The sequence below is a fragment of the Trachurus japonicus genome, chromosome 3 (genome assembly GCF_045865225.1).
Source record: "Trachurus japonicus isolate A0001 chromosome 3, Traja_1.0".
NCBI lineage: Eukaryota > Metazoa > Chordata > Actinopteri > Carangiformes > Carangidae > Trachurus > Trachurus japonicus.
This window is the reverse complement of record NC_140909.1, coordinates 24,898,587-24,911,776: the sequence shown is the minus strand read 5'-3', so window position 1 is coordinate 24,911,776 and position 13,190 is coordinate 24,898,587. Positions and strand designations below refer to the sequence as shown.

At 41.0% G+C, this 13,190-nt stretch overlaps 1 protein-coding gene across 1 annotated transcript in view; it reads right to left on the bottom strand.

Moving 5' to 3' along the window:
• The window catches only part of LOC146990018 (neural-cadherin), a 325,636-nt gene that overhangs the window by 82,839 nt on the left and 229,607 nt on the right, over nucleotides 1-13,190 (bottom strand). The gene's annotated exons all lie outside the window — the stretch shown is intronic.

Sequence of the window (13,190 nt, the reverse complement as noted above, 5' to 3'; positions counted from 1 at the left end):
CCCTTTCATTTAGTTTTTCACCAGAGCTGACATTTCTGCTTTCAAATAATTCACAAACGCTTTCTACTGACATTCTGCTTTGTAACTGTCCCTTTTATGAAACCAGTGTTTTCTATCAAGCTTACTTATGACATGTATCAAGATGTACTGATCCTTAATGCTTGTGTGCTATCGCATCGTCGCCACCTTCTCAAATGATTTCAGGTGATGGATCTTACTGCATCTTCACCTTGAGCTAGAATAAATTAGGTGTTGTTGAGTGGGTGAGATGCTGCTCTTCTCTAATTGCCTTGTCAACACTGACATGTGCCTTTGTGATGAGTGCCCCATACTTCATTATGCTACATCTCATATAGGTAAAGAAAAAAAATCCATTGCCCTGGCTGTGTCATTTTTTAATCCACAGGGATTGCAAAGTTTGCTCTTAGCCTCTCTTTGCCACTCCACTTTACTTCATTTACCTGGAACTTGATTTAGCCTGCTCTGGCTGCAAAATGAGTTGCCGCTGCACTTCAGGAATGATCCAATTAATTTTAATATATTGGCAGAGGCCAGACAATTGACCAAGAAGAACAGAGTAAATTCAATATATCAATTCAATCCAAAAACCTCCCTCTTTTGTTTAATTTATCCGCTGTCGTCTTCAGTCTCTACTTCGCTCTAGCCAAGTCTTGGTAACCTCATTCATTCCTTTCTCTCATTTATGGACCCGCCTGGGACCCTTCACCTTTTTTTCCCCAGCTCACTGATATCAGTCTCTGAAATTTCCAATCTTCTGGCTGCCCCCTTCCCACTCTCTGGGGACTTCCTGTCTTACTTGATTCCCAGTGTATGTTAATGAAAACACCCCTGGCCCTACTTCTACACCCACACCTGGGCACCCAGATGTGTCAGAGCAAGCAGTGAACACACACACACACACACACACACACACACACACACACACACACACACACACACACACACACACACACACAAAAACATTCATAGATGTGTATATGGACATCCAGTATCTATGTTTGCTACTGTAGATGCCGGCACAAACCCAGTTAAAAGGTAGTCTGAATGAATGCTTGTCTGGCAGAGCTAAGTAATGTTCCTGTCAAGATTGACGTGACATTATCCCAGGAGATGAGGACAGACTTCAGCAGTCTCACTGGGGGGAAACACACGGGGAGAAGTGAAGCTGGAGTAAGAGAGAGAATAAGAAGTTAAGGGGGGGCAATGAGGAGCTGTAAGAGTCAGGAGGAAGAAAAAGCGTGACAGGCAGGTGAAGGGTGAGATGATGGACAGAGAGGGGAAATCGATGACAGATGAACAATGCAGGAACTACAAAGAGGGGAGAAGAACTTGGGGACATGAGGAATAACAGCTGATGGAGGAAGCAAAGAAATGAAGAATAACAGTAATAAAATTTCATTAAATGAGTGTGAATTAGGTCCTCTTACACTTGTTTTATTCATTTCTTAATTATTTTGGTGTTAGACAGGCTTGCAGCAATTAAAGCTGTGCAAGTTCAATGGTTTTTGTTTGTTTGTTTCAAACTAAGAATATGTGAGCCTGAATTATTCATCAAGAATAATTCACACAATTTGCAAAGAAATCGGCTCAGATTTTTATCAGACACCTTCATATCAAGAAACCAGTGACTGGAGAAACCAGACAGAACATGTCCATCATCAGAAAACCAACATCTTCAACCAGAAGAGTGCCTTCTGCACCATACCTACAGTATAGTAGCCCAACTACTGGAGTCAAACTAGCATGACCACACACATTTTGAAGGTCAAACACTGCAAAGAATAATAAGGCAGGTGTAGGTATACAGTACTGTGAAAAGCATACAGCCTGTATTCAGAAACGGAGCCTTAAAACCAGCTGTTACTGTAGGACTTGTGTGATTGAGTCAGCACTCTCATTCATATGCTGCAAGCAAGGTCATCTAGCCTGGCAGGATTTGATTTCTCTGAGGGTTTACCTGAAATCTCTATATTTATTACCGATCAGAAAACAGTCGACCAATCAGAGGAGAGGCTCAGAGCCTCCTCTCTATGATTGGCTCACTGACCTGTTGTTACTAGAGATCCAGAGTGAAGCTGAGAGAGGAAATATAAAACTACACTCAGATGTTTTTTGGTTCTTAAAAACACAAATATATCTTCTTATGAATAAACACTCCAGATAAAACACATGAGAAGTGTGAGATATGGGACCTTTAAAAATAAGTTGTGAGAGAGAAAACTAACAACAGCCAAAACTAGATTTAGCTTAGAAGGTCCTGCACAATTGAATTTTACAGTATTTTCTCATCAGAGAGGGAGAGAAAAAGAAAAGTAAATGGGAAATGCAATGTTCAAACATTTGTTTTGATGTTAGCCGCTTATACTGACCTTATCAAATTGGTCTGGTGTGAGCCAGACATGACAGGTCAGCATTAAATATTTTCCTATTCTCTGCTTTTCGCTGTTCATTTTGCACCCAAGATAATTCTGATGTGCTTTTGTTTAGTTTTTTACTCCGTCTCTAACTCACATTCCATTTGTGTGACTCCCACACAAGACATGTATCGTTAACCTGCTGTCTGCTCATTACAGATAAAACAATACACACCAATTATATTTACATGTATGAGTTTGCTTTTATATAACATCATTACATCTCCATTTTCCATGAAACCTCAGCAAATACTCAAAGGAAAGTGGCCTCTGACAAATACAGACTATAAAACTATATTCAGCATAACAACTGCACAGTAAAAAAGTAGGCAACTAAGCAAGAGAGGGAAATCTATAGTTCTCAATGTGATAGAGTGGCTCGCCAGGATCTGTCCCTTTTGTCCAATTCATGTGGGAAAGGCTCCAGAGCAGAGGAGAGAACCCAATCGATTTCTAGATCACTTATCATTTGTGGAGTTACTTTTAACTGCAAAGTAGCAACAATTAAAAATCTAATAATAGAAATCCTACAGCAGGGTAACTGTTGTTACCATTGGCATTATACAGTATTTACGTTAAATGGAACTGAACTATGGAAGTAAAAGAGTCAGACAAGCACAAGCAAATAGAAACAGAAGAGAGAGAAGAGAAAGAAGTGAGCCGGAGAGGCTTGCTGGGGATGCAGCAGGCTGGGAGACCAAATGGGTAGCTGTATCTTCATGGGGGCTATATGCATTTAAATGCTCTGGGTGTACTAGGGTTAGGACAAGACTTTGCTCTTAAAGGGGTCATCCACATGACCAGGCTTTTTATCTGCTACTCATACGTAATTCATTACCTCCTACTCTGAGACAGACAAGAGGGAGTGGAGAGGGAGAGAGAGAGAGAGAGAGTACATGTGTACGCTTTGTGTAGAAGGAGAGCTTGAAATCCCACAGAGTTGGGGCTCTTAAATATAAAACAAATGTCCTCCTCTTCTGATGGCCTGGGGATACACAGGAGTCAAACCGAGAGCATATGGACTGCATAAACAGCATTACAAATCATACTGCGATACACATATACACCCCCACACACACACAAACACACAGAGGCGATGGTATACACTAACTCCACAGAGAAGTCAGCCTGTGTGCAAATCAGCAGGTGATGCAGCAAGTGCAGGGGAGAGAGCTTCTTGTATAAACGATCTGTCAGCTAGCTAGCCAGCCCCACAGCCAATGCATATTGGATCTCCACATCCAGCAGCAGTTCCTTTTTGAAAGCCATTGCAGAGCTAAGCTGGGGGGCACCGCTACAAAACAGCTCTGTGGAAAATGAACATAACGCCAAAGGAGAATGTGTGTGTATTGATGTGTGCTGCTGCTGCTACCCACTGGATGTCTTTTCTTCATAATTGGTCTTTATTCACGACTCCTGCTTTCTCATTGTGACACAATGTGAATAAATATCAGCATGTTGAGAATCCTATCATCTTGTTCATGTTGAGGCTACAGTCCTCACTGCAGGTGGCCCCGGTTCGAATCCCGCATCGGGCAGCCCTTTCCTGCATGTCGTTCCCCCTCTCTGCCTCCCCATTTCCTGTCTCTCTCTCTCTACTGTGCCCAAAAAATATACAAAAATTTTTTTAAAAATCCTATCATCTTTTCAGTTGAAGAGTTAAAGCTATGGTCTAGGATTTGAAAGATTCATCATCATTATTAACGTCATTTACTGTAGATGGTGGTTATAGCCCTATAGTACGACCTACACAATGTGAAGAGCAAAAGGAACAAAAAAAATCCATTCTCTCTAGCGGCTGCAGCCTGTAGAGAAATTGACCAATAGGAGCCATGCGGCCTGGATGGCTCCTACTGGTCAATTTCTCTCTCGTACCCTCCATCCAATCCCCTCGACTCTCCGGCTCCTCGTCGTCCTGGGATGTCCTGCCTCGTCCCCACCTCTTACGCTTTTGAAACTATAGTGGTTTGTATCTGCTCTGAGCAGCTCAGCCACAGACATATTGAACCCATGAATTCAGCGCCTGCTTGCCCCCCACACCCCGGCAGGTCTGCTGCTGAAAGCCCCACTCGGATTCGGAGAAGCACAGTACAGAAGCACAGAATTTGCTGCCGCCGTTATTACCGGTACCGGTGCGCCCTATGCTGGGCTGCCTGGCCGACCAGCCTCCCTCCGCTAATGGCAGTGGCGGTGCCAGTTGCCGCTAGTAGCAGTGGTGGGGCTTGAAAAGACAGAGAGGAAGAGGGGATGCAACAAAACTAAAGTAAGCATGGGATCATCATTTGACTGATGGAAAGAAAGCTCTGCCAAGATATGAGCCTGAGAAGCAATGCTGAAACAGCAGAGTTTATGTTGAATGGGTAATCTTTGGTTTGTATTGTGGAAGTTGTGACTGTGAATCCAACATTGTTACTCTGCATTCAAAGCTGGCGCAGTGTTTGGTTTCTGTTGGCAGGCTTGACTGGCTTATTGCTCTGCTCTGCTGAAGGGGGTGTGTCGTTAGGAGGCTCCGAGGGGAGGGCCATATGAGCTTGGAGGGGAGGTGTGTGTGTGTGTGTGTGTGTGTGTGTGTGTGTGTGTGTGTCTTTCTCATCGTCTTTCAAATCGTAGACCATAGCTTTAAAAAGAAACACACTCTCCTGACAGTCCTTATCTGACCCCCCTCCTGCCAGCAAACGTTCCCCTCCTGCAAGGGGGCTGTAATTACACCAATTTCATTTGCCTTGTTAATTTGTCTATTGATTGGACAAGCAATGGCCTCTGGCTGGTGGTCTTTGCATGCATGTGAGCGAGACTGGTTTGCACAGGAAGTGCAGGTCTAAAGCTGCCGGCCATGTTTGTCATTTATTGTTGACCTCGCTGCACACAAATCGTTTCCTTGACAATCAATTTCGCTAATAATACAACTGAGGGCAAAGTAAGGCATTGCTGATCAGGCCAGGCAGACATGACGCTAAGTGAAGTAGTTGTGCTGTGTGTGGTATCAAGACTATTGATGAAAAAGTCTGTATCTGACACTAAACTCTAAAAGCACAAGACCTTGATAAAAAGCCCTTATCTTTACTAATATTTCTTTAGTTTATTTAAAAAATACAAATAAAAATAAGGAACACTTGTGCAGAATAAATATGCACCAGGAGGAATAGTTTCTTTTTTCTAAATATGTTAATTTATCACACAAAATACCACATTGATGCCTGCAACCTAAATATGATTAGTTAAGTCAGCAACTTGGCTTAAAGACAGGAAGCAGGGAGACAGAGTTGCCACAACCTGTATTTTGTTTTTGTTTGTTTGTTTGTCTTGTATTTTAATCAGAAAGTTGACCAATTGTAGTGTTATTGGAAATTATGTGCTTGACAACTACTTGGCTGGTAATTTCATGGAGGGTCCTGGCAGTGTGCTGGTTACTTGGCAACCAAAGTGATGACAGGTCTGCCAAAAATTCATTTGCACAGCATACAAGTGTATTCTCCAGTATATTAAAACATTCCTTTAAGGGAATTTCTTCAGAATTGGCAAAAACATTCACTTGGGCCAAATGATGAACTGATTAGATTTTGGAGCTCAAAGGTGACATCACAAAACATGTGATGCATGCCTTTTGAATCCAATATCTTAAGACCACGTTGGAGGAATTTCTTCAGATTTGGCAAAACCTTCAGTTGAAGGGATTTGTGTTCTGTGGGTAAAGGTCAAAGTTCAAGAAGAAGATGTGCTCATGTTATTGTGAATGCAACATCACCAGGAGGAAATTTTATTACATGCAAACGTTTATTTGGATTCAAGGCTGAACTGATTAGAATTTGGTGGTCAAAGGTCACTGTGATAAAGTGACTACAAAGCCAAGTTCAACCAGTGATTATGACTTTACTTCACTGTGACACTATTTTGCAGAAACACTGTAAATCTGGGGAGGTTGTGAACATGTTTTCTGCAACTTGGCTCATTGGTGGAGGCAAACCACATTTTTTCTATACTCTGCACACATCAGAAGAGAGAAAAATTACAACTAAGAAACTTTTATCTATCTGTCCATCCTGTGAGTTCTACCCTCTAGTGCCGCCACTTAGAAACCTGAAATAACTGACAAATCATATGTATGATAAATGTGACATGACTGGATTGTGATTGCAAAAGGCGTTGAAATACCAAGTGTATGTATATTACAGATATTGACAGATTATGACTAGAAACACTTGCGAGTGGTATTAAAATGCTACTCACACAGGTGGTGGGGCCGTTAGGACAGTGATGAAATATATAATGGTAAAACGGAAGCAAAAAGTTGCCAATGGAAACATTTAGGCCTCAAATACTCAGAGATAGTTATGCACATTTAAAGTTCCTTGACTAAATCTTATCTTGACACAAGTTGGACATGAGCCACATGCTAATAACAGAGGTCTCCCTCCAGCCTATGCAGTATTTATGGACGTATAAAAAAGCATTTCCTCTGGTCTCTAACAGTCTGACGATCATCAGTGGTGTGCGCCCTGTGCTAGAGAAAAGCTTTATACAAACAACGAAATATTTATTTGAAATTTCAAGCGTATGCCTGTGTTGTTATTAGCTGTAAATGCCTATTAGCTATTCTTAAGCGCTAGTAGTTGGAATTATAAATTAGTATGCAAATACAGTTTGCTTTAAGGGGCGATTGCATATTTGCATTCTGTAATGCTGTTTTTACAGCAGACTCTATGCACAGAAATCAAAATAACTGTTTTCAGAACAACTTCCTCCCTGAAACAAATCCCGTCAATTATCACAAGTGTTTGCACACAAAAGCAGCTCAAGCTGGTACTTTTTGTGTTTGTTTGCGGCATGTCAATTTAGAGTTTAGCGTCTAGGCTCTAGCTCATCACTCCCTGAATAGGAATTCTTCAAATACATACATTGGAGTGATGAGGACATATGTAAGGGATAATGTATAGTTGGTCGGTTGTTACCGCTTCGCGTCGGGGTTCCATACAACCTGTCGGGGTTTATTTCTCCATAACAACCGACCAACTATACATTATCCCGCTTAGAACACGGCCTATAACTAAATCATTCAATAATGTAGAACAAAATAATGATAAAAAGAGATTTTATTCATGTAACATTAGACCGTTGCTAGGGACTCCGCGCTGATCAGCGCAGCACAGAAAAGAGAAAGTATGCAGGATATTTACTTTATGTTTCATTTTTACCGTCATTAAACAGCTTCGGACTAATTGTGATGTTAGATAAACGACTTGTAACCTGTTACAGGGAGAGTGGAGGCTCCTTATTTCCACATCATGGCTGTGATGCAAGTAAACTTGCATCAGAACCTCTGACCCGGTGTCACAGCTCTTCTCCTCTCGGTAGCGCCGCGACACAAACGCACCCCATAATCTCTTGTTTATGACAGATATGACTACACAAAATACATCATAACGTGTATGGTAATACATCGATCCACTGATTGATTAACAAAGGCTTCAAATGCACGAACGGGAGGAGGCTCAGCAAAACAGCAGACGTGACCGGACATGCAGTCGGTAGTTGCTATGGAGTCCCTAGCAACGGTCCGCTCAGCGGTGGTCTATCGAGAAATAAACACCGCAGAATATTGGTGATTGACCAATCAGAATCGAGTATTCAAGAGAGCCGTGTTCTAATGTATCTTAACCCCATGGAACCTGCAGGTGGAGGTGGGGTTGAAAACAATGCAGGACATCAGTGACACTGGCAGCAAAGAGGAAAGTGGGACAATTTTGCAGTTTAAATAGCTTGCCAAATTGAGAGGGTGTGTATGATTGAGTAAGGCATGTTACGTGACTAAGTGATGCAGCTCAAGCTGAACAAGCTAGCAGGCTTCGCTCCATGTACAGGATTGTTCCGGGAAACTAAATATTGTTCTTTGAGCGGCTGCTCTTCTGTACAGGCCGTGTTAAAGAAGAGCTTAGCTGGGAACAAACTGACCTTGACCCGTTAACAAAGATGGCTGCTCTAATCTTAAAATGTCTCTATGGAAATTTAAGGTTTGATAACTTAATAAAAAACATTCACATGCTGGTGAAAATAAATGGTTTTAAGGCAATAGCTGATGTTCTGGTCTTATCTGGAACACAAGAGGTCATCTTAGGTACGGGTATTATAATGCCCTATACGCACGCACTCACACGCACACACAAATACCAGCTCTCTGTTATAAGCATGTAATCTCTTCTCCCCCAGAGGCTGAAGATTGGATGTAGTGCACAGCAACGTTCCCAGTGTGTGTTAATGTGTGAGTGCCATACACCTTCCCTGGCCTACACAGCAGGGCTGGCTTGGTACAGCTGCCCTGCGGCAGGATAAAGTGCGGATGAGTGGGCGGCTTTGGAAGAGCAAACCAACATCGCAATGAGAAGCTGAAGGTCTGTCTGTGGAGATGCGTGCATGTGTGTATGTGAAGCAGTAGGGAATATGATCAGCCTCAATGGGCAGCATCGCTTAACAAGGCTTAATAACAAGGCACTGAAACACTCCCTCTCTCTCACACACTCACACACACACATAATGACACACTATAGCAATGTGTTCAAAATGAAAATGATGCAGGTATATTAGTAGGTTCTCATGTGCCACTTGACATTCATAAATGAAAAAGCAGTTCAGCTTGTAAAGCAGCTTCCTTGGCAGCCAGCTGCCATTTCTTTTTATCATCCTCTCTTCCCTCTGCTCCCTCAAACCCGTATTTCACCTCCCTTTCTCCCCAGTTCTCCTTTGTAATCCTCAAAGCATTATTGTAAAAATCCTATTTTAACTACACTTTCAACTTGAAGCCGTGCCACAGATGCAGTACATTCCCCGCTCACATTATCATCCCCAGTGCAGCTCTTGTACTTGTATGTTTGCACGTTTTGTCTGATTCCTGGTGTAATTAAGCACCGATCCAATATGAGCATAGATGTGAGCGGAAGATGCTTGAAGCTGTGTTTTTTAGGTTGAGGCTGAACAGCATTTCCTTGTTCCCTGGTGCCTTGCTAATCCCATTTAATCAAAAAGCTTGTAGTGTTTGTTGTTTTACAGAGGACAAGTTCAGACTCTGGTCAGGGAAACCAACTCTGTGTCACCTTAACATCAACAGCATGTTTCTATTACTTTGGTCTTTATGTTACATGTTCACCATTATTGTGGATTGCTGTTTAATCTTAAAATCTAAGTGGCATGTGAGCTTTACTTCTTCTGTTTTGTTCTACTTTTGCCCTTTACATGCTCTGCAGCTGGATCCGATTTAATCAGCTCACGCTACACAAGGACAGGGAGGGGGAGTGAAAGAATAATTATTTAATAATTTTTTTTTATAGTGCTTTATTTTATTTTCACAGGTACAACTCAGCTTAGTGTGTACAGTACATGTTCCTCTATATCTCTTTTATATCTAGTATTCTTTTAGAAAAATACGATCTGTACCATGCAGGATTAGTGAGGTCTAGAGTTAGAATAGCCAGGCTACTGCAATATAGGGTGCCAATATTATCCTTTTCATTAGAAATCAGATATTGACAATACGGTGTTGTTCATATCTGAATGTGATGGCGGTTCATCCCCGATTACAGCTGGTGAATATGTCTTTTAATAATGTTTGTATCAGATACCTTTGTGCATTAGGTGTCCAAACAAAGAAATGCTTTGTGTGGTGTGTGTGATTCTTCGACTTAACCGCTAAAAAAACACTGGTGGGTTTTAAGGAGTTAAAGAAAACCACTGGAAAGCCTGCCTTACCTTGCCTAAAGGAATGGTTAAATAAATATATACAGTAAAATAAAAAAGGGCCTAAAAATAAAATATTATTTTTCACATTCATGATTTTAATCGATTTTTTACCCTGTTAAAAATAAACTACTGAAGACAGATGAATTATTCAAATAAGTTTAAGGCTCACTAGCTCAAATCGGGAGTCGACTATTTTTAACATGTTGATAATCTCAGGTGTTTCAGCTCCTTATATCTTTGGACATGTTTATCTCCACCACATCTGTACTGCCTTTTCACTAGGAACCTTCTTCTCATAAGAGACAGTGTGAGAAAATGATAGCCACTTGTTAGGGCTGTCGTTGTCTTCTGCAGCTGTCAGTGCCACAGGCTCCTCCCACTCAGCTGCTGCCTCTGTTTGATGCTGAATATTTATTCAGATTGTTGCACTGCTGCTTTTAGTCTCCACAGACTTTTACAGACTTAACAGTGACAGTGGTCTGATGCATATCAGACACCAAAAAAACAGATGAACCACTTCCAGATGACTGAGGAGACGCTGATCTCCTCACTGTTATTCGCTCAGGCTGCCATGTTGATGTTTCACCTGTATCTGACGAGAACTCTTGCATTACTGTAAAGCTCAAGGAAGAGGTGGTGGCTCCACACCACTATTTTTAATAGTGAAAGTAATTATTAAACACTGTCTTAAACATAGGGGTGATATAATATGAGTCTGGTATTATAAACTAATTTTGGTGACCTGTCTTATAGAGTGGATCTGGCCCAAAATCTAATTCTGAAGTCTTATTTTAATGCAGTTTAGTGTATATTATCATGGTACATTTTTAAGAGTTTCTCAATACTAATGTTTTGTCAGTTACATAGCACTTTTCTAGTCTCTAGGACCACTCAAAGCGCTTTACAATGTATGTCGCATTCACCCTTTCACACACAATCACACAGCACTGGACACAGTGCTTGAAAGCTACACATTAACTCACATTCATACACCCAATGCACACATCGGGGGGCAAGTGTGGGGGCAGCGTCTTGCCCAAGGACACTTCAACATGTAGCCTGGAGCAGCCGGGAATCGAGCCACCGACCTTCCAGTTAGTGGACGACTCACTCAAAAAACTGTTTTTTTTGTCTTGATCACAGTGTTCCCAGAACTCTGAAATAATGACTCAAATAAATTCTGGCCACAAATATTAAGATGAGACCCAATCTGTTAATACCTTTGCTAATGATCACACATTGGCAGGCTTCCGTCTTAAAATATTAGAAAAGATGGTCAAAAAGTTACAATTGCACTATTTAATACACTGATAAACTTGCATCCATACTTGCATTTATACATGCAGTTATATGAGACTCCAACACAGTTTGTATTTAATGATGAATTCCTATCATGCAGTAGGTGAACCTTGAAACAAGTTAATTAGGGCTCTAAATATGTACAGCCTGACTGTAATTACAGTCTGCGCTGCACAAATCAGCTTTTACTTCACTAATAAACCCATTAACTCTTTAGGATCCAATACCACACAATGACTGGCTTTCAGATGCACTCACACCCTCTGACACCAACCAAAGCTGTAGAAATAATCTAGGATTCAAACTGCAAACCTGCACTCAAACAGACACAAGCTCTCTCACACACACACAAGCACTCACACGTCCGGCTCTCCAGACGGACCTCACCTCCCACACATATTACTTTGGCAGTGATGGAACAACAGCATATCTCCCAAGAGAGAAGACCAAAGCAAGGGAAGAAGTAGCGAGAGAGACAAGGAGGCGTGAGTCTCTCAGATTAAAACACTAAATATACCATGATGTACAAGACATTTTGTTCTCTCTTTCTTTCTGTCTATAATGCCTGCCTGCCGCCTGTAATTCAACAAGTTTTATTGTCTTGAAGTTCAGCAATATTGCCACAGCAATAAAAGAAAAGACTGCCATTCTTGTGTATGTGTGTGTGTGTGTGTGTGTGTGTGTGTGTTTCTGTGTGTGACCAAGTGTCCGCGGCACAGCTTTCCTTTTCTAAATTAGCATTTGTGCAAAAACAATTCTGGTTAAAAGTAATGCGCATCAAAATGCATGGAGTGTCACCTTTAATAAGATCAAAATCAAAGAATGTGTGGGAGCAATTGTGTAAGACTGACTGTCACTGCCTAATCCTCAGGTTGTGGCAAGTTAATACACACAGGGAATTAAACCTGAAATGGATTTCTGTTCTTGTCTTGTAACATTCATTAGTCTTCAGGCTAAGTGAAAGAGGGGATTTAGGAGGTGAGGTACAGTGTATTCCTCCACTTTACATTTGTCTTCTGTCTTTAACTAATGATGACCATGTATGTCATTTGCTGTTAGTTTTTTTTTTAATAATTGTCACCAGGGGCAAGGAGCATAAATGATGTGTACAGTACTCACAAAAAACATGCATCCATGTCATTTCCTGCACAAATACAGGTATTCAAAAACACAGCGAGAATGTGTCACCTCACCATAGCAATGAAAGTTAAAGTAAAGTGAAAATCCTAATTTAATATAAAATAAAACAACTAACTTCACGGAGTTTGCATTCAATATCAATATTCAAAGTTTTGCTGTTTGCACTGCAAAAACAATTTGGTATTTCATAAGTGAAAGTAATTGTGTTTGTGTGCGCAATGTTTCCTTCAGCATCGCTCAGTATGTTCTGATATTCATTTTATTACCAGTAAATCAGAACATTTTAGTGATTGTAAAGTAAACTAACATATGCATTGGCCTCGCATGTGTAAGAGCCTCAGTTTCATGATCTGTTCCTGATAACTCATATTGGAGACAGTGTTTTTTATTGTTTTTGGAAGTGAAAATGAGGGCTGTGTGCATGGGTAATAAATATATATGGACGGTGCAACACAGCTAATAGGCTATTACAGCCCAGTTTTAACTCAGATGTGAGTTCAACATTGTAAATTTTCAAAGTTCATTCACAATGGATTCAATTTGGAGATCAAATCAAATAAATGTTGTTTTGCCACAGAATCGCAAACT